This window comes from Sminthopsis crassicaudata, chromosome X, assembly GCF_048593235.1.
Source record: "Sminthopsis crassicaudata isolate SCR6 chromosome X, ASM4859323v1, whole genome shotgun sequence".
In the NCBI taxonomy this organism is placed as follows: domain Eukaryota; kingdom Metazoa; phylum Chordata; class Mammalia; order Dasyuromorphia; family Dasyuridae; genus Sminthopsis; species Sminthopsis crassicaudata.
This window is the reverse complement of record NC_133623.1, coordinates 88,274,363-88,295,774: the sequence shown is the minus strand read 5'-3', so window position 1 is coordinate 88,295,774 and position 21,412 is coordinate 88,274,363. Positions and strand designations below refer to the sequence as shown.

The window sequence follows — 21,412 nt, the reverse complement described above, 5'->3', positions numbered from 1 at the left end:
AAAATATTTTTGTATGTGTAGGTGTTTTTCATTTTTGTTTTTTTATCTGGAATACAGACTATTGATGATATTGCTTGGTCAAAGGGTATACATGGGTCTTTTGGGCCAGTTTCAAATTGCTCTACCAGATGGTTGAATCAATATACCACTTTACCAACAATGCATTAGTGTCTCAATTTCACTATATCCCCTCTAACACTTGTCATTTTCCTTTTCTGTTATATTGCCAGTATGATAGTTAAGGGATAGTAGTTTAGAGTTGTTTTAATTTGCATGTCTCTTATTGATAATGACTTAGAGCATTTTTTTTTACATGTCTTTAATTACTTTGTCCGAAAACTGCCTGTTTATATCTTAACTGAGGAATGGTTCTTGGTAATACTCTGTTTTGTACCTCTAAAATACGACTTTGTTTCACTTTTAAAAAAGTTTTGGTTATTTGGGTATTTGGTATGTGCTCAGATGAAAGTACAAAACAGTCTTGAGGTACTGTTTCTTATCTAAACTATTATCTTTCTCATTATTAGTTAGCATAGCACACTGCACACAGTAGATTCTTGATAGGTATTTTTAATTTCCTGATAAGTATTTAATTATTTATATATATAATCAGAATATGGGATCTGTGATTTTATCAGCTTAGGTTACTGGTATGAAAATCATCCACACCATCACATATTGCAACTCATGTAAAACTTTAGTGTCTAAGGCAGTGGTTTTCAAACTTTTTCATTACTTTTGCATTCTGGGTGAACCTATGGAACCCTTTTCAGAAGATGTTTTAAATAATTGAAGGAAACACTACATTTTAGTTAGAGTTAGAGATTAGTGAAAATAAATATATACTATTTTCCCTATCCAAATTAAAAAGTCTCTTGGATCTATGTCCATGGACCCCAGGTTAAGAATTCCTGGTCTAGGGAGTTACCTAAGAACAAAGAGGTAAAGTGACTTTTTAAGGGTCATACAACTAGTAAATATAATGGCCAGATTTGAACCCAGGCCTTCTTGATTACAAGCCTAACATTTTAGACAGTTCTCAATGCTGCCCCACATTCTGATTTAAGATTTAACAGCCCTTTGATGGAGTCAAAACAAGTGTTCACTTTAATGGATAAGGAATCTTAGGCCCAAGGACACATGATTCAGCCAAGGTCAAGTGACTATTAGATCCTTGAGTGCAGAGACTATTCCCCACCCCCCAAATTATATATTCTCATGGTTTTATGCAAGGGGTCTGACACATTGTAGGCACTTATAAATACTTGTTCACTTGGCCAGTAGACACTAATGTCAGACTCGAGCCTGGATCTGGGTCTAATCCTAACCTCATTCCTTCCTTACTACACCATGCTGCCCATGAGTATTTTCCTATGAAGATTTTTTATATGGAGGAGAAGTCTCAAGTGGCTATATAAGATAGAGTAGACATTGGCTTCCTTTAGTTTGAACCCTATTTACTGTCAGGTAACATTTCTTACTGAGTCTCTGTAGCTACTGGATGTGAATGTCATGGGTGTATCATGTACCAAATCATTCATAAAAGTCGATCTTTTCTTTCTGTTTCACATTTCCAACTGATAATTTTCCAAACCATCATTTCAAATCTTTGGGTTTTTTTTTGAATTAACAAAACCATGTTAACTGTATCTCTCCAATTCTCTTTTTCCATTGATGATATTATTTGTTCTCCCAGTCAGACTGAAAACCTTGAAGTCATTTTTGACTCTACTGTAAACCTTATACTCAGACTCTCACCAAGTCCTTCTTCATAATGCTTCTTTTTAAAAGGAGAGAGGAAAATCAAATTGTTAGTCTTAAAAATGAAAAGGGGGAACTTTCCACCAATGAAGAGGAAATTAGAGAAATAATAAGGAATTTATTGGCCCAACTTTATGCAAATAAATTTGATAACCTAAGTGAAATGGATAACTTACCTCAAAAATATAGGCTTCCAGATTAACAGAAGAGGAAATAAATTGCTTAAATAGTCCCATTTCAGAAAAATTAATAGAACAAGCTATTAATCAACTCCTTAAGAAAAAATCTGCAGGACCAGATAGATTTACAGGTGAATTCTACCAAACATTCAAAGAACAATTAGCCCCAATGCTATATAAACTATTTGAAAAAATAGGGAATGAAGGAGTCCTACCAAATTCCTTTTATGACACAGACATGGTACTGATATCCAAACCAGGTAAGTTGAAAATGGAGAAAGAAAACTTTAGACCAATCTCCCTAATGAATATTGATGTTAGCATCAATCTTTAATAAGATATTAGCAAAAAGACTACAGAAAATCACCCCCATAATAATACATCATGATCAATTTAGGATTTATACCAGGAATGCAGGGGTGGTTCAATATTAGGAAAACTATCAGTATAATTGGCCATTTTAATAACCAAATTAACAAAAATCATATGATCATCTCAATATATCAGAAAAAGCATTTGATAAAATCCAACATCCATTTCTAGTAAAAACACTTGAGAATATAGGAATAAATGGATTTTTCCTTAAAATAATCAGTAGCATCTATTTAAAACCATCAGTAAGCATCATATGTAATGGGGATAAACTGCAACCATTCCCATTAAGATCAGGAGTGAAACAAGGTTGCCCACTCTCACCATTACTATTCAATATTGTATTAGAAATGCTGTCTTTGGCAATAAGAGTGGAGAAAGAGATTAAAGGAATTAGAGTAGGTAATGAGGAAACCAAATTATCACTCTTTGCTGACGATATGATGGTATACTTAGAGAACCCCAAAGATTCTACTAAAAAGTTATTAGAAATAATCCACACCTTTAGCAAGGATACAAAATAAACCCACATAAATCATCAGCATTCTTCTATGTCACTAACAAAATCCAACAGTTAGAGTTACAAAGAGAAATTCCATTTAAGGTAACTACTGATAGTATAAAATATTTAGGAATCTGTCTCCCAAGGGAAAATCAGAAACTATATGAACAAAACTACAAAACACTTTCCACACAAATTAAGTCAGATCTAACCAATTGGAAAAATATTAAATGCTCTTGGATAGGACGAGCAAATATAATAAAGATGACATTACTACCTAACCTGATCCATTTATTTAGTGCTATACCAATCAGACTTCTAAAAAAATTATTCTAATGACCTAGAAAAAATAACAAAGTTCATATGGAAATACAAAAGGTCAAGAATTTCAAGGGAATTAATGGGAAAAAAATCAATTGAAGGTGGCCTAGCTGTACCAGATCTAAAATTATATTATAAAGCAGTGGTTACCAAAAACCATTTGGTATTGGCTAAGAAATACACTAGTTGATCAATGGAATAGGTTATGTCCAAAGGACAACATAATCAATAACTTTAATAACCTAGTGTTTGACAAACCCAAGGACCCCAGCTTTTGGGATAAGAACTCAATGTTTGACAAAAATTGCTGGGAAAATTGAAAATTAAAATAGCAGAAACTAGGTATTGACCCACACTTAACACTGTACACCAAGGTCAAGTCAAAATGGGTTATCTAGGCATAAAGAATGAGATTATAAATAAATTAGTTTACCTCTCAGACCTGTGGAAGAGGAATCAATTTATGTCCAAAGAAGAACTAGAGATCATTATTGATCACAAAGTAGAAAATTTTTATTATATCAAATTGAAAAGGTTTTGTATAAACAAAACTAATAAAGATAAGATTAGAAGGGAAACAATAAACTGGGAAAACCATGTTACAGTCAAAAGTTCCGATAAAGGCCTCATTTCCAAAATATATAGAGAATTGACTCTAATTTATAAGAAATCAAGCCATTCTCCAATTCATAAGTGGTCAAAGGTTATGAACAGACAAGTCTCAGATGAAGAAATTGAAACTATTTCTAGCCACATGAAAAGATGCTCCAAGTCATTATTAATTAGAGAAATGCAAATTAAGACAACTCTGAGATACCATTATACACCTGTCAGATTGGCTAGAATGATAGGGAAAGATAATGCAGAATGTTGGAGGGGATGTGGGAAAACAGGGACACTGATTGGTGGAAATGTGAATACATCCAGCCATTTTGGAGAGCAATTTAGAACTATGCTCAAAAAGTTATCAAACTGTGCATACTCTTTGACCCAGCAATGTTACTACTGGGCTTATATCCCAAAGAGATCTTAAAGAAGGGAAAGGGACCTGTATGTGCAAGAATGTTTGTGGCAGCCCTCTTTGTAGTGGCCAGAAACTGGAAACTAAGTGGATGCCCATCAATTGGAGAATGGCTGAATAAATTGTGGTATATGAATATTATGGAATATTATTGTTGTGTAAGAAATGACCAACAGGATGATTTCAGAAAGGCCTGGAGAGACTTACATGAACTGATGCTGAGTGAAATGAGAAGGATCAGGAGATCATTATATACTTCAACAACAATACTATATGATGATCAATTCTGATGGACGTGGCCATTTTCAACAATGAGATGAACCAAATCAGTTCCAATAGAGCAGTAATGAACTGAACCAGCTACACTCAGCAAAAGATCTCTGGGAGATGACTATGAACCACTACTTAGAATTCCCAATCTCTCTCTTTTTGTCTGCCTGCATTTTGGATTTCCTTCACAGGCTAATTGTACACTGTTTTAAGGTCTGATTCTTTTTGTACAGTAAAACAACTGTTTGGAAATGTATACATATATTATATTTAATTTATACTTTAACATATTTAACATGTATTGGTCAATCTACCATCTGCGGGGGGGAGATGGGGAAAAATTAGAACAAAAGGTTTGCCAATTGTTAATATTGTAAAATTACTTATGCATATATCTGATAAATAAAAACTATTAAAAAAAGATTCAACATCTCATAATGGTTCTTTTACATTTTCCCTGACACTGTGCTGCCACTTCTTTAATATTCTACACCTAGCCTATTGTAAGAGCCTCCAAACTGATCCTCCTACTTCCAGGTTCTCCTAGATTCAGTCAGTCCTATACATCAGTATCACATTCCCATGACAGAGTTAGTGCAGCTACCCCTTATGAAATGCCTCACTGTATTATCTTCTTCCATTATTGCATCACCCTCTCCACCTCTCAAAAATCACTTTTTGTCCTCCATTTTTTAGTTATATAACCTCCAAATTTATCTGGGTTTGTTTTTGTATGAAAGACTGAGGTCTATTATTGAGATAGCAACCAATCCACATTGGTCATATCTGCAACAGAGCTGGAGGTCTTTTTCTACAGCCCAGGGTTAACTATGGCATCCCAATAACTCAGTCTTTACTGGAAGAAAGCCACTTGAAAGTTCCTAAAAACCTGATTTTAGCCTATCATTCCCTGGATCAAAATGCATGAATGGCTCCCTATTGCCAATGGAATATATTCCAAGCTCCTCAAACTGGCATTTAAAGCTCTCCATAATCAGGTTTCAAAATATTTTTCTCCAATTATTTTACCCAATACTACTGCCATAGCAGCCAGGCTATCTCCATCCTTCCCTCTGAGCTTCTATTACTTCCTATATCGGAAGGAAACCAACTTTGAAATCATATCTCTCTTTTGACATTTTACTAGCCTTGACCTTTACTATCATTTATTAGGGACTTAGTCTTCTGTTATTGGCTCTATTATGTTTTCTCTTCCTATGTCTGAGTTAGACCAAACAGAAGTCACACTTTCTCCCAAAATCAGGCTTGTCTAATATCTGAGTACAGTTGATTAATATGGTCTTATTAAGATGAAACTAATAAAGACAGAGAATTGTGATGATTTTAAATAATTTTGTTTGAAGAAAAATAAAAAGAAAACTATACTTTCACAGGAATGTATGTTTATACACAGTAATATCAAATATTTATTCCTCATTATGTATCTATCTATATATATTCCTTTCAAAGATATGTTTTATTGTTATGGCTTTTATCATCAGCAAAAAATAGTATATTTGAAGCAACACAGTGGATTGTAAGCTTCTTAAAAACAGATACTATTTTTTCAACCTTTTGGTATCACTCAGATCCCTTGCCATATTGCCTGTACCCATAATATAGTTCAATACATATTTATTAATTAATATATTACTTGACTATGCAAGGCTATGGTCCTTCTGTCTTGCCCCCAATTCCACTTGACTAGGCAAAAGAAATGTGGAATATGGCTTAAAGGGTAAAACAAGACCATGATTTAAAAAAAAACATTTTGAAAGACAACATTGTCATTGAAATAAGTAATAGGTAATAAATATTGCCAGCAAGAAAATCCAGTGCCAAATGTAGCGCCTGCTATATAGTAGGTACTTAAGAAATGTTTGATTTATTATCAGTGAATACTTCCATTTACTTGCTTAGGGCGAATTTTATTGATTTTTTTATATGAATCTGTTTTTATTTATGATGAGTTTAATAGTGATGAATGATACCAGATTCCCTTATTTTCAAAGATGAGAAATGACATATTGTTATGGGCCAGAACTTGAAACAAGGTGCTAAGTCAGTGGAATTGATAGACAATAATTATCTAATTTAGCATGGTGCTTAACAGTTCTCTAGTTCAGTACATGTACTTAGTACTTACTCTATAGTTATACAAGTTATACTCTATAGTTATACTCTATAGTTATACAAGATTCACACTTTTGATAAGAGAGCATATGTAGGAGCCTCAGCCAGGATTCAGTTTGGAAGATTCAGAAGCCAGAGAAGGCAGGCAGGAGCTCAAGCTCTCGGAACCAAGGCCACACTGAAAGTCTCTTTAGAAGGTTGTCCAGCCCCAAGAAGTAGATAATAAAGGATCTGGACAATAAGAAAGTTAACCAGACCACAGGAAAGGAGATAAGACTTGGAAAGAAACAATAAAGGATTTGTACTTTAAACCCTGGCTACTCATGTGGTGATTACTGAACTGAAAGGAAGGCTGCCTCCAGAGACCCAAGAAAACCTCAACAAAAGAAAATTACATTTTAGAGAGAATATTACATTTTGACACTGGAATAGGGACAGACACACTCCTGATTTCAGTGGAAAAGTCTCCTCAACCCAGACATTAGGGTGAGTACAAAAATAGAAATTTTGTTAAAGGGCTAAAGCAGTACTTCAGCTAAAATGGGACAGATGTTTAGAAAACAGCCCTGTTTTCCAATTCAAGAAAAATGTGTAGAGAGCATTGTCAAACTTATGAAAAGCCAAGGTTTGATTGTAACTTGGGAGCAGATCACTGAACTTTTTAGAAACTGTACAGTGCACATGTCCTTGGTTCTCTAAGGAAGAAGAATTGAATCCAGAGGAGTAGAAATTAGTAGGAGAGCAACTATGTCAGTTCCACAATGGTAATGGACCTTTCTCAATTTCCAAAGATACACTTTATACATATAATGCAATACAACTGGCTTTAGGAAATTATATAAGTTATAGAATAAGGAAAATGAAGAAAGAGCAGGAGGGGGAGGATCCAGATAAACTAGGTGAAAAGGATGAAGAATCAGATAAGAATGGAATTAAGTACAATTCTGAGTGTAGTATTTCACAACAGAAGCCATTAGGGCATTCCCCATGCCCTGACATATTTCCCTCAATTAACCCTTCATGGGTGGAGGGAGAAGGAGGAGGGGGAGACGCAGTAACACAAACAGAATCACCTATGAAGCAGCCTATGACAAGATTACAAAAAGCACTGGTTAAGGCTAAGAGAGAAGGACAATATGTATCTGATTTAATAAATGCATACCCTGTGATTGAAGAGCTTGACTCTTCAGGTCAAAAAAAGAGAAGATACAGTCCTTTTGATCTGGAAAAAAATTAAGGATTTGAAAAAGAGTTGCACTCTTTATGAGGCTACATTGTCTTATGTTAAGATGTTACTAGAGAATTTGGCTTGTGAAATCTTAACCCCCAGTGATTGTAAATCCATAGCAAGGACATGTTTAGAACCTAGACAAAACTTGTTGTTGCTTTTGGAGTATCATGAATTATGTAGCATTCAAGCCCAATGCAATAAGCAAACTGGAGTTAATGTACAAATCACCTTTCACCAAGTAGCAGGTGAAGGTCAGTATGCAGAGAATTCAGCACAGATTAATTACCCCATAGGAGCATATGAACAAATTTCTATTGCTGCTATAAAAGTTTGGGAAACCCTCCCAGGGAAAGATCGAGGAGAAGCCTTCGGAAAAATGGAGCAAGGTCCCAATGAACCTTTTGCAGATTTTGTGGGACGTTTGCAGACAGTTGTCACAAGAACCACTGGAGAAAATGCAGCTACAGAAATAATGATCATACAACTGGCTAAGGAAAATGTTAATGAGGTTTTTAGAAATGCTCCTGTAGAGGAGATCATAAGATGCTGTGCCACAGTGGGCACAAATACTTATTATGCCCAGACTATGATGATGAACATGGGAAGACAGGGTCCCTCTTTGCAAGGAACTTCTAGAGAGACATCAATGTTTTCAGTGTGGAAAAATTGAACATCTGAAAGCCCAGTGTAGGTATAGACATAGAATAAGAGGACAGGGTGAGAGAATAAGACCTAAAACTCCATGTACAAAATGCCAACAGGGCTTCCACTGGGCCTCAGACTGTAGATTGACCCAGGGAAATGAGAGGTGGGGCCCAGCTCCAAGACCTCAATCAAAAACAGGTGGGGCATGATGGCAGCCAACATCTTTAGACACCTTTAGAAGTTCAGGATACGATCAATCAGCCAAAAGGCAATCAGATGGCAGAAAAAGATTACGTGATCAGCCAGCCAAAAAAGCAATCAGATGGGAGAAAGGGATTACAATTGGAGAGGATACAGGCTTTTTTTTTTAACCCAACAGGGCAGTGTCCAGTGCAAGCAGCTCCAATATAATGAGCAGCTCCAATGAATAGAAAGAAAAAAAAAAGGGACCAGATAGGTTAACTGCTTGGGAGAAAGGTTTGCTTGCATTTCTACAGATGGAGAAGGAATCAGATGGGTGCCAATGAGTTGTGTTTGCCTTGTGCATCAAAGAGAGACAGAAAAAGCGAAAAACCTCAAAACAAAGAAGACCTAAAAAACATCTGACACTGAAAAAGCATGGCTGATAATGAGACTGTTAAAGCAGCAGGAATCATTGGATTCCCTGAGATGAAAAATTGTTTAATGTTACAGGACTCCAAAACTTGCAGGAATTATTGAATTCCTGGCACATGAAGTAATAGACAATAGATTCCTTCTGGATTATTTCTAGGACTTATGGACATGAATAATTCCTCTTGTTGATTCATGTTATTTGCCACATCACTACTAGCCTGTGTTACTATGTGCTTATGTAATTTATATAATTATGTGTAATATTTCCCATATTGATGGATTTAGGTGTACCTGTTTTAAGAGTGAGTCCCTTCAGAAACCCACTAATCTGATTTGATTTCTCATTTCCCTTAGTGTTTTCTTCTCCCTTCTCCCTTCCTGAGATGTCAGGGAAGGTATGATCACCTCTTTTTATGGCGTTTTCAACCCTTTTTTGAGCAGTCAGGGAAGGCCTGATCACCTCTTTTTTGGGGGTTCTCACCTCCTTGAGAAGTCAGGGAGGTCATGACCACTTATGTTCTAAAAACAAAAGAAAGTGGGAGATGTTATGGGCCAGAACTTGAAACACGGTGCTAAGTCAGTGGAACTGATAGACAATAGTTATCTAATTTAGCATGATGCTTAACAGTTCTCTAGTTCAGTACATGTACTTAGTACTTACTATAGTTATACAAGATTCACACTTTTGATAAGAGAGCATATATAAGCTAGGATCCTCAGTCAGGATTCAGTTGGGAAGATTCAGAAGCCAGAGAAGGCAGGCAGGAGCTCAAGCTCTCGGAACCAAGACCAGACTGAAAGTCTCTCCAGAAAGCTGTCCAGCCCCAAGAAGGCGATAATAAAGGATTTGGACTATAAGAAAGTTAACCAGGCCACAGGAAAGGAGACAAGACTTGGAAAGAGACAATAAAGGATTTGTACTTTAACCCCTTGCTACTCATGTGGGGATCACTGAACTGAAAGGAAGGCTGCCTCCAGAGACCCAAGAAAACCCCAACAAGAGAATATTATATTTTAGAGAGAATATTACAATATATTTCTCAGCCTCTTACCTTCCAAAAATGTAGTACTGGACCTAATATTCTGTAAGCTCCTATTTGTCTATTTCCACTTTCCTGGGTACTAAAATGAATAACAACTTTATTCAAGGTCTTCTGTCTTCATCTCTACAAAATTTCATTGTCACAGTTTTACTGAGCTGTTCTTTTGTTATCATTAGGATTCATTCAGTTCATCAAGAAAAATGTGTGTCCTGGTAGACACTGTGGAGGATACAGTCGCGGATGGGCAGACTGCTTAAGAGTGAACAAAAGTGATTACTGTCCTGCATGCTTACCAGAGGCACACACCAGAAATAAAGCAGCCATTAGAACCAGTATTAATGATGAAGCTGAGAACTCTTCAGTAAATATTCAACTTTCCATAGTGTGTCTATTATCTGAGCTCTCAGAGTCAGGTCTCATGATACCATCAGGAAGTCATTACTCAGACTTGACAAAGTGGAAATCCAAAGAAAATCTGTCTTTAACCACCTTGTACATGGGTGGCATACCTCTTTCACTCTTAGGTAACTCTTTAGTTCTAGACAGTGAATGCATTTGACATTGCATCATGAAACTGCCATGCATGTGAAATTTCCCCTTCCCCTAGATAGCTCATCATCTTACAGTTGGAATGCAAGTTGTTCATTGTTTTCACCACTTGTTATTTAGTATAATAATTTCTGGACCAGATAATAACATTTAAGTTAGAATATGTTTGGATGTTCTATCAGTGCATTTGGACTTATTACCAAATCATCATTAGTAAGTTTCATTTATTTATAGATATTATTATGTTTGACATGCCATGTAGATCCATCACATGAATGAGTGAATGAGTGAACTGGTACATGAAAAGCCTCTGTCAACTGCTATCTTCTGCCAGCTTCTCTTCAGCCTGTTTTCCTGACATTCTAAATTATACACAGAAACATTGAATTTCAAAAGAAAGCCTTGATTTTCTCATGAAGATGGATTTTTTCCTATTTGCACATCACATACACAGAACAATTTAATATGTAATCTATGTTTACCAATTATGCACTGATTGCTTTTGATGTAGAAGATGCACTTTTATTTCTTACTCATTGAATGCTTGTGGTTCAACTCCACTGTGTGGGTTATTGCTCCTCACTCTGCCCATAATGATAGTTTATATCTATACTCTGAGGATTCTTTTTAAAAATTGTGTTTTAATAATAGCTTTTTATTTTTCAAAATACATGCATGGATAATTTTCCAACATTCACCCTTGCAAAACTTTGTGTCCTAAAATTTTTTCTTTCTCTTTCCCATCCCCCATCCCCTAGACAGCAACAAATGTTAAACATGTGCAATTCTTCTATACATATTTTCACCAATATGTTATATTAGAAAAAAATAGATCAAAAAGGGAAAAAAAAAGAAAGAAAAGAAAGAAAATAAAATGCAAGCAAACAATAACAAAAAGAGTGAAAATACTATGTTGTAGTCCACACTCATTTCCCACAGTCCTCTCTCTGGGTGTAGATGGCTCTTTTGATCACAAGACCATTGGGATTGGTCTGAATCATGTCATTGTTGGAAAGAGCCACATCCATCAAAATTGATCTTTGTATAATCTTGTTGCCATGTACAATGATCAAATGTCACCTTTTATGTGAGGCCTTTTCTGATCTCCCTCCAGAGGATTGTATATATTTTACATTTATTTATAATAATAGCTAATGAATGGTACTTATTATGTACCAGGGACTATATTAAGTGCTATACAATTATTATCTCATTTGAGCCTCACAACACTTGTGGCAGGTTCCCATTTTACAGATGGGAAAAATGAAGTGAATAGAGGTTATATGATTGCCTAGGGTCAAGCAGTTAGGTGTTAGGATTACCAGGTGAGAACTCAGGTTGTCTGGACAGTGACAAGGTGAGAATTCAGGTTGACTTGACAGTTCTCTGGCTCAGACCTTTGGTTTGGGCCTTTTAAGGGAGTTTACACCTTAGGAATTCTAGGAGGAGCAAGCTCATTGGTTGAAGTGGTTCTTCCCAGAAGCCCTTGTATGATCCCACGCCCATTCTCTGGGAGGATAAAAGAGGCAACATTGAGCCTGGAGAGCAGTCTGGATTGGGAAAGGACAAGAGCTGGAGGAGATTCAGAGCCAGGATTCAGGAAGAAGAAGAGGCTGGCTGGAGGCTCCAGAAGCCTCCCAAGAAACCTGCTCATAGAGGAAAAGATTATACAGAAAAGAAACCTCCTCCCAGAGAAGGAATACAACTGAGAAGTGACCAGATCCTCACAATTCAAGAACATTACAGTTAGGAGATAGCTGAGGCTGGATTTGAACTCAGGTGTTCCTGACTCCTGGCATTCTCTTCACTGCACCTAGCTTCCCTCCACCCCCACCCCTTCAATGGAATATAAAGCCCTTAATGGTAGAGACTACTTCACTTTTGTCCTGGTAACAGTAACACTTAGCTAAGTGCTTGACACACTGCTAGGCATTTAACTAAATGCAGTGGTCAGAGTATTTGTTAAACATTACATACTTGACACTATTCTAGGTGCCAAACAAAAAACCCCAGTACCTGTCCTCAAGGCAAATAGAGGGGTAATTATATATACATTTGGGCATGTTCAAATCAGACATAAAATAACCTTGTGGAGAAAGGCTCTGGTAAGCAGGAAAGGCCTCATGCTCAGGGTAAAGTTTCAGTTATGTCTTCAAGAAGGAGAAATATTTCTCATCATGAGGTAGATGAGTGAGGAAACATTCTAGGGCTGGGGAGGGGATGCCTATACAAAGACACAGAGATGGGAGACGTGTCCTTGGGGGAAGGCCAGTTAAACTGGATCCCAGGATTTCATGATTCCAAGGCAGCAAAACAGTATCCACTGAGGTTATAAGGACAGGTTGGAGCCATGTTGTGAATAGCTCTAAAAACTAAAGACAACAGTGTGATCCTGGCCAAGTCACTTAACCCCAATTGCCAGAGCAGAAAAAAAAGAAAAACGAAAACTAAAGAGGAGAGTTTATATTGGAGACAATAAGGAGCCATTGGGGTTTATTGACTACATGAGCATCACAGAGTTCAATCAAGGAAAGTCACTTTGGCAACTATGTAGAAGATAGACTATAGTAGAGAGAGGAAAGCTCTGTGGAGGGGAATTTGTCAAGATTTGTTAAGGGATTGTTGTTCATCCTTCGTTCTTGAAGAGGACCATGACATCAGGGAGGTGATATCATGACATGCATGTAAATTGGATTTTTGTGAGGGAGAGCTCTACGAGGTCATCTGCCTCATTTTCCCTTCCAGAGCCATCTGGGTCCAGTGTTCAGAGAAAGATCTGGTCTACTGGGTATACCCCAGGATGCAACAGGAGATCTTGGCCTTTTTTTAAAGCTAAGGTCTTTAATGGGTCTCGTTGGACTGAGGCAACACCCATTCAATGCTTAAGGCTGGGTAGCCATTGAGACAAAGAATCTCCCCTTTCACCCAGTCCAAAAAAAATCTAAATAAATAAATAAAATAATGAATGAATCTGTCAGGGGAAGACCTTCATGGTTTAAGGGAAAAGCAGAAATGACTGCTCTTTACATTCACTCAGAGTCTATGGAGATCCAAACAATGATTTACATACTAAGAGGAATTGAGGATAATGTTGAGAAAACTAGTACTGTTTCCAGAAATAAAGAACAGGGATGGATTTGGGGGACAAAGATCTGTTTTGGGCACATTGGTTTTATAATGATTTTTGGACAAGATAACTTTGCAAAGTCCAAGAAGCAGTTGGTGATGTGAAACTGAGGCTTGGTAGGGAGACTGGGGCTGGAGGAATCATTTTTATGGAGATTATAATTAAACTCTTGATTGCTAAGGTCACTAGGGCAGAGAAAGTAGAGATTAGAGAAGATTTAGGTTAGAACTTTGGGGAATACTTTGAGAGATTTAATACAGATAATGAACCAGTGTAATGCCGGAGAAACTGAGGCAAGATAGAGATTAGAGAGTTTTTAATATTTTATTTGAATTTTTGAGAGAGAAAGATAATCTGGAGGCAGAGCTGAATCCATTCTGCCTCCAAGGCTGAATTAGACTTTCCTCTCAAAGAATCCAGCATCGAATGTAAGATTCCAGAGATTCTTTATAGGGTTTTAGTGATAAGGGAGAACAAAGACAGAAAGGGGGAGGCAGAGTCAGCACTGGACATTCTGATAAGTAGGGAAGGTCTGGAGCCATGATATCTAAAACAGAAAATCTTCCCGTCATCTGAGATTAAACATTTACAGTTTATAACTGTAGAGTAGCCAGTCCTGAGTTATATCAGTCCTAATGGTCAGGAGGGGGGTTGCAACCAGGAGGATTGAGGCAGAACAATTCAAGGAACTGAGGGAGGACAATTAGGGAAACTGAAGCAGAGCAATAAAAGGAAACTGTGGCATAACACCAGAAAAGCAGGTTGAGAATGTCTAGTCAGCTAGGGAACTCAGAGGAAAGAGGGAGTCATCAGTAATGACAAATACATCACAGAAGTCCAGAAGAAGAACTGAGAAAAGACCATGATAATTGACAATTAAGACATCATTTATAACTTCATCTAGAGCAGTTTAGTTAAGCAATAAGGTTGTAAAGATGATGTAAAAGAGATAAAAGCAATGACTGTTGAAGAAGGAAAAAAAAACTGGGGATTTGCAAGAGATAATGACAGAAAAGAAGGCAGGAACAATCCTTATGAAGCCAAAGAATGGAAGAACATTGGATTTGGAATCCAGGACCTGGATTCAAATCAGTTTGGCAACTTTCTGCACACAAGACTATAAATCAATCACTTAGCTTTTCTGGAGTTCCATTTCCTCATCTGAATAATGAGGGGCTTGTAGGAGATGTTGTGATATGGGAGCCACCTTCCAGTGGCTGCTGCAGAGCTACCTCAGACCTGTAGAATGGATCTCTTCAAGTGAGCAGATGATGATGATACAAGGAGACTGAGAGGCAGTTGCTGTTCTCTGACCTCCCTACTGAAAGGCAGTTGCATTGTCTGACCATTGTGATGAACTGAATAAGACCCTTTCATGAGAATATGCCCTAATTATGACTTAAGACTTTATAATAACAGATTGAGATATAGCTAAAAATCTGGAGTTGTTCAATTGTCTTGAATGAGTATTCCCCTCAGGTTTCCCACCACCTCTTAATTGGCATTTAAGTACTTCTTTTAAAGGTGATGATGGATTTGAATTCTCTCATCCAAGGATATCTGGTTCTCTAGGGAAATTTAAATTAAGAGTTTAGTATTGACTTGTATTCTTTTTTGTTTCTGGGATAGATTTCTGGGTTTAGGGTGCAAGCCTGGACTCCCCCAAACAATGGGAAGAAAAGTGAGGGGGGGTGGCTTGGGCTCTATTTAAGCTTATGTTTTGCAGTTTAAGTTTTGTACTCCTTTTACTGACAAACACCTTGTCAGATAGGAGATCTCCTTTCTCACTAGATCATAATAAACCCCTTTTTTTTTTTTGCTCACTACTGTCCCACACACTGTCTAGTTTTAAATTTATAATCCTGTGATCTATGATTCATCTTATGGGCAGTACGCCATCACAAAGGCATATATTTAGAAAAGTCAACTAGAATTCTGCACAATGTAGTAAATATGACCATGTTGCTTTCATTTAGATCTCATGGGTAGAAAAACCACATGCTTGGCATTTTGAATACAAGTCTGTCAGATACAGACTTGTTAATTATCTAAACTCATGTATCAGAGAGGAATATAATCTGGAGTTCAATCCTGGTTCATTTGTATAAGACTCTCCTCATTGGCAGTGGACCATGCCTTAGTGAAGGGCAGAATGAGGGAGGATTGGGAGAAGAGAGATTGTGCTTTTGGTTGTAAGAGAGTCCCCTGGAAATTGAGAAAGGCCTCAAATGTGCTTAACTTCCAATTTGTGGCTTTAGAGACTTTAAGCAATTTTCACTTGAGTGAGATCAGGGATTCCCTCTCTACTTCTGTCTCTGTCTCTGTTTCTGTCTCTCTGTCCCTTTCTCTGTCTCTATCTCTGACCCTGTCTCTGTCTCTGTCTCTCTGTCTCTGTCTCTGTCTCTTTCCCCCCTCCCTCCCATCCCCTTTCTCTTCTATTTATTCTCTATTGCTTATTATATTCTAACCTAACTTCTCAAATTTCTGTATACTATTAGTTTGATTAAATGGGTTTATTTTCTATTCATTATCAATAAAGAAATGAATAAATGACTGAATAAATGAATGAAAGATGATAAGTAAAAGTAATGAATAAATAAATACATCTTTGTATTTCTCCTTAGAGGAGGAAAGATGATCTGTTTTGCTTTTTAAAGTCTCTTTATCCCAAGCTGTTTTCTAATGATAATTTGCAGGGTTCAAGAGGCAAAATTCCACAGGAAAGATTAAACAAAGGCCTAAAGTTTAGGGAACAGTTTCTGATGCATCAAACAGAACAATATAAACAAGTAATCAGTGTGATTTCACTTGTAAAGCTATTTTCCTAAAGCCATTCACTGAAGTCTAAGATGCAGAGCAAGTGTTATAACTCTGAACTGGATGAATCAAAGAGGCTCCTGACCTAATCTGCTTGCCACACTTATTCTGTCTTCAGGGAGATCAGAGGTCTTCCTAGAGTTGCAGCTTAGTTAGTTACCTTTTAGACAGTAGGTAAACTTCTAAAGTTACAGAAGGATTTCAGAGCAGGACACTAACTCCTTAGAATTTAATTAGATGCTGACAAGGTTTATATCATTTAGATACTGATGAGAGTTAGGAAAGGGGAAACCCCTTTTGGTTCGGCGCAAAGATACATAGTTAAATGCAGTCTAGTGATGACACAGAGTCCCCTGAAAAGGAATGTACAGGCCCGAAAACCTAGATTGATTAAAAAAAAAAAAAAAAAAAGGTTTATTGTAGAGGTTTGGAAGTAAGGGTAAAGGTGGAAATACGCCAAGGCCAGAGCTGGTCACTGGGTACACAGGAACCCTTACATGGCCAACATAAGGATACCATGTTTAAGGCTCCTGCAAAAGAGTAGACTCCAGGGTTTCCTTTTTATAGTGGGGGCTCTTGGTGATCTTGAAGGTGGGTGGAGTCCCAGGCTCCTGACTGGTTTTGGCCAGGGTTAGCACTGAATAGAATTCAGTGGGTTTTTAGATAAGGAAGAAGCTGTTTGTGGGGGTTGGGGAAATCTGAGCAGATAGTGGGGGGCTGGGAAAGTCCAAGTTAGCTCAGATCCGGTGGGGGCTGGGAAAGCCCAGATATCATTGGAATTCAAAAGGGTGCTTTCTGACCAGGATTTGTGAATCAAAGCTCCTAGCTTCTTCAGCCATGGCAGGTAGTGGGGTTGGGAATCAGAAAGGAATCTTAAAGGGACCTCAACCCACATCAGATACGTCTTAAAGAAATACAGAATGATATATTTCTTAATATTTTCCTTAAATAGGTAATGGAGAGAGTAGGGTAGGTTAGTACATCTCCACAGATGGGATATTTAATAGTTGCAAAATGGAAAAACTATTGTGCTAATCAGCCTGACTATTTGGGTGAAATCTGTGAAAGTGATGTAATGTGATTTTGAGGTTCCCTGATCTTGGGGGTCTTCTGTTCTAATGGGTCAGTGGTCCTGGGTCTTTTGGCTTTGGAATCTGCCTCAGGAAACTCACACACCTAATCTATTTGATTCTGACTACTCCTTAGCCAGATAGCTTCTAGTCTCAGGAAACTCCCACAGATCAAATTTTTGAGACAATAGTGAATAAGACCACTCCTCAAGTCATTGCTGACTGGTAATCTTGTCAGTAATAATCTGGTCAGCCGAGAACCACTCCTTCAGGAGACCATTCCTTTCTACCTATGAGCCATAGAATTAGCATATCTATGGTTGAAAACTGGATAAAAATATGTTCTTTGCTTCTGTTTCTCTGCTGGATTCCCTTAAAATTCAGCCCATTTTGTAAAGTGTCACCATTACTTTCAATAAAACCTTGTCCCTTGAAATGGGTTCAAGCCTGCAAATTCTTTTTCTTTTTTCTCTTAGGTACTAAGCAATTTTTTTTTAATTTTTTATTATGGCTTTTTATTTACCAGATATATGCATGGGGAATTTTACAGCATTGACAATTGCCAAACGTTTTGTTCCAATTTTTCCCCTCCTTCAGATGGCAGGTTGACCAATACATGTTAAATATGTTAAAGGATAAGTTAAATACAATATATGCATACATGTCCATATAGTTGTTTTGCTGTACAAAAAGAATCAGACTTTGAAATAGTGTACAACTAGCCTGTGAAGAAAATCAAAAATAAGCCTGCAAATTCTTTTGAGACACCTTGTGACACTTGTCTGGTATCAACAGGTGTCTAGGGCTCTAGCTAGACTTCTTGGTAGATGGGAACCAGGATTTCAATGCATGTCTCCTGATTCACAGTCCAGCAGTCTCTCCAGTATACCAAGAAGCCTCTTGATGTCTGATACCTTTATAACTATCACCCCAAGAGTCCATTACCATGCATCCAAGACAATCTCCTATACTTATATGCCTTTGCTTCTCTTCCCTGCTGTTCTTCTTCCTACAAAACTCAGGTTAGGGCCCAGCCCTTCCACATAGTCTTTCTAGAGCTTTCTATTTGAAAATGTTCTATCCTCCTCAAATGTTTTCTAGACCCCAATCACATACCTGTGAACAGATAAGAATGGACAAGTCACTTACACTCCTTAGAACTCAGTTTCTTTACTCTAACATGGAATTGTTTAATTAGATCTATCCCATCATTTCCAACTTTTATTATAAAGTACTATGAAACTGTGGCTCACACAGGAAAGATAACTTGCCCCCTGGTTGTGTAGACAGTAAGCATTAGAACAGATTTCAGGCCAAACCAACCACAGATTCTACACTCAAGTGTTTTGCAGCTCCTAGTCACCTCTCTGCTCCACAGAAAGCTCAAAAGGAATTTCAGCCCAAGGAAAGTCAGGATACAGTAAGAGCTCTTAGCTTCCCTCACTCAGGTCAAGTCCTCTGAAATGACTTTAACTGAGATCATTCTAAAATGATCATTCTAAATGGACTATTTGCTAAATGGTGGCTAATACTTCGAGCAATTCCAGTACCCCTTAAGGAAAAAAAAAAGATGCTTCCAGGCTGAAGACAGGCAAACCTCATTCCAAGTTTTAAAAAGCACAGTATGTGAATATTTAGACCTTTAAGATAATAAGCTTGAATTCAATTCTTGATAAAATTGTAGAGTTGTTTATTTTTTAAAATAATTTGAGTACTTAGGAATTAAAAACAAACAAAAAGATTACTATGATCCAGCACAGCACAAGCTACACCTATTTAATACAGTTTGACAGGGTTGCTAGTCTGCTTACTAAATAGAATAGCATGGACGTGCTATATCTGAATTTCAGGAAGTCATTTGGCACAGTATCTGATGATATTCTGATGGACAACTTGATGGATGGTTAGAATTTTTTTGGAGCTTATCATCTAAAAAGAATATTGGTTAATGGGAGCATTGGAGTGGCCCAGAAGAGTATGTTTGACCCAATTCAATTCCACATTTTTGTCAGTGACACAGGTGAGGAGGTGAGGGAAGGGAAGGGAATAAGCATTTATAGAATACCTATTATGGGCTAGGCACTTGCTGTGATTTTTACAAATATCATCTCATTTGATCCACACAACAAGTTTGGGAGGCAGTTGCTGTTATCATCCTCATTTTACAGTTGAGGAAATTTGGCAAAGATGAGTTCAGTGACTTGCTGGGGTCATATAGTTGGTAGGTGTCCAAGGTCAGGTTTAAAATTAGGTCTTTCTGACTCAAGGCCCCATGTTCTAGCCATTGTACCACCAGCTGCCTCTAATTACTAAATTATCAAATTATCAGGTGGATGATATGATTATCAGATTTGTAGATGATACAAATTTGGAGGTGATACAGGGATAGCTGATATATAGAAAGATATAGCTAGTGGCCCACCCCCGAAAAAAAAAATCTCCAAAGGTTATGTTATAATGGTGAGTTCAGAAAAATAAAATGAAATTATTTAGGGTTATATATAGTACACTGTTTTCTACATTATTTTTTAAAACATTAAGTCAACAAAATGTAGTATGAGAGAGATTTTGGTGGACTGCAAGCTCCAAATGCCCATGAAGAGTGATCACAGTGATATGACAACTGAGAAAGCTAATGACAAGTTTGCCTACACTGATCCAAGTGAGTAGTGGCAAGTATAAGAAAAGCTAGAATGCTCTCAAGTAATCATGTGGTTAGACCATATCTGGAGGATCTGAATATTGAGGACTATCTGGAGTTTGTTCAGTGGATCACAGTATGGCAAGAAGGTGAGAGGTAGCAAAATCATGTTAGACAAGGATTGATTGAAAGAACCAAAAATATTTACCTAAGAGAAGACATGGTGTTTGTGTGTGTGTGTGTGTGTGTCTGCTTAGAGAAATATAACTAAATATGTATATAATATAAATATTTTATAGATATAAATATAGATATAGATAGATATAATATAAATAAAAATAACTGTCAAATGGAAAAGTAATTCAGTTCTTTTCTTCTCAGGGCATCCAATTAGGAGCAATGAGTGAAATTTAATGGGAGATTGTTTTTAGCTCAGCATCAATAAAAACACTCTAACAGTTTGAGATCTCAAAATTGGAATGGTTTAGCAATACTCCTGTCAATGGGAAATGCTCCATGTCAGATTGACACTGTGGGTCAGATTGGAAGACATCTGAGGTACCTTGCTACCCTTCAGTTGTCCTATTGTATTGGCCATTCTTAAAGGCTCAACTCATGTTCCCTTTAAAATTTTTTTCTGAGTTCTCCTTTACCAAAAGTGACCTCTTTTTCTTCCAAAGGATTGTGATCTCTACCACTACTTTGTAGAGTTCTTCCCTGAACATTGATTTTGGCTTTTCCTTTTCATAAGATATGTTATAAAGTGAGTTATATATGTATTTGTCTTGCATGCTGTATTACAAACTTTTCAAAATGAGAATGAAATTTTAAGAAATTTTTTTCAGTTCCTTGCTTGTTTGTGCTTTGCCTACAGAGTGCCAATAAATGCTTATTTAATTTAACTAAATCATCTGGAAATGAAAAGAATCCTAATCATAACAATAACATTTACATTATGTTAATCATTTCCTTATAATTTCATGCAATAGATAGCATGCTATCAGAGGAATAATTAGAAGACTTGGTTTCACATTCACGCTCTCACTGGCAATTACTTGCTTTGTGTGTGGTATTGAGGAAGTCGGCTCCCTTGCTGAACCTTTGTGCCACTATTC

The 21,412-nt window shown here is 37.1% G+C and overlaps 1 long non-coding RNA gene across 2 annotated transcripts in view; it reads left to right on the top strand.

The window, feature by feature from the left end:
• The window catches only part of LOC141548260 (uncharacterized), a 420,656-nt gene that overhangs the window by 120,579 nt on the left and 278,665 nt on the right, over positions 1 to 21,412 (top strand). The window lies entirely within an intron of this gene.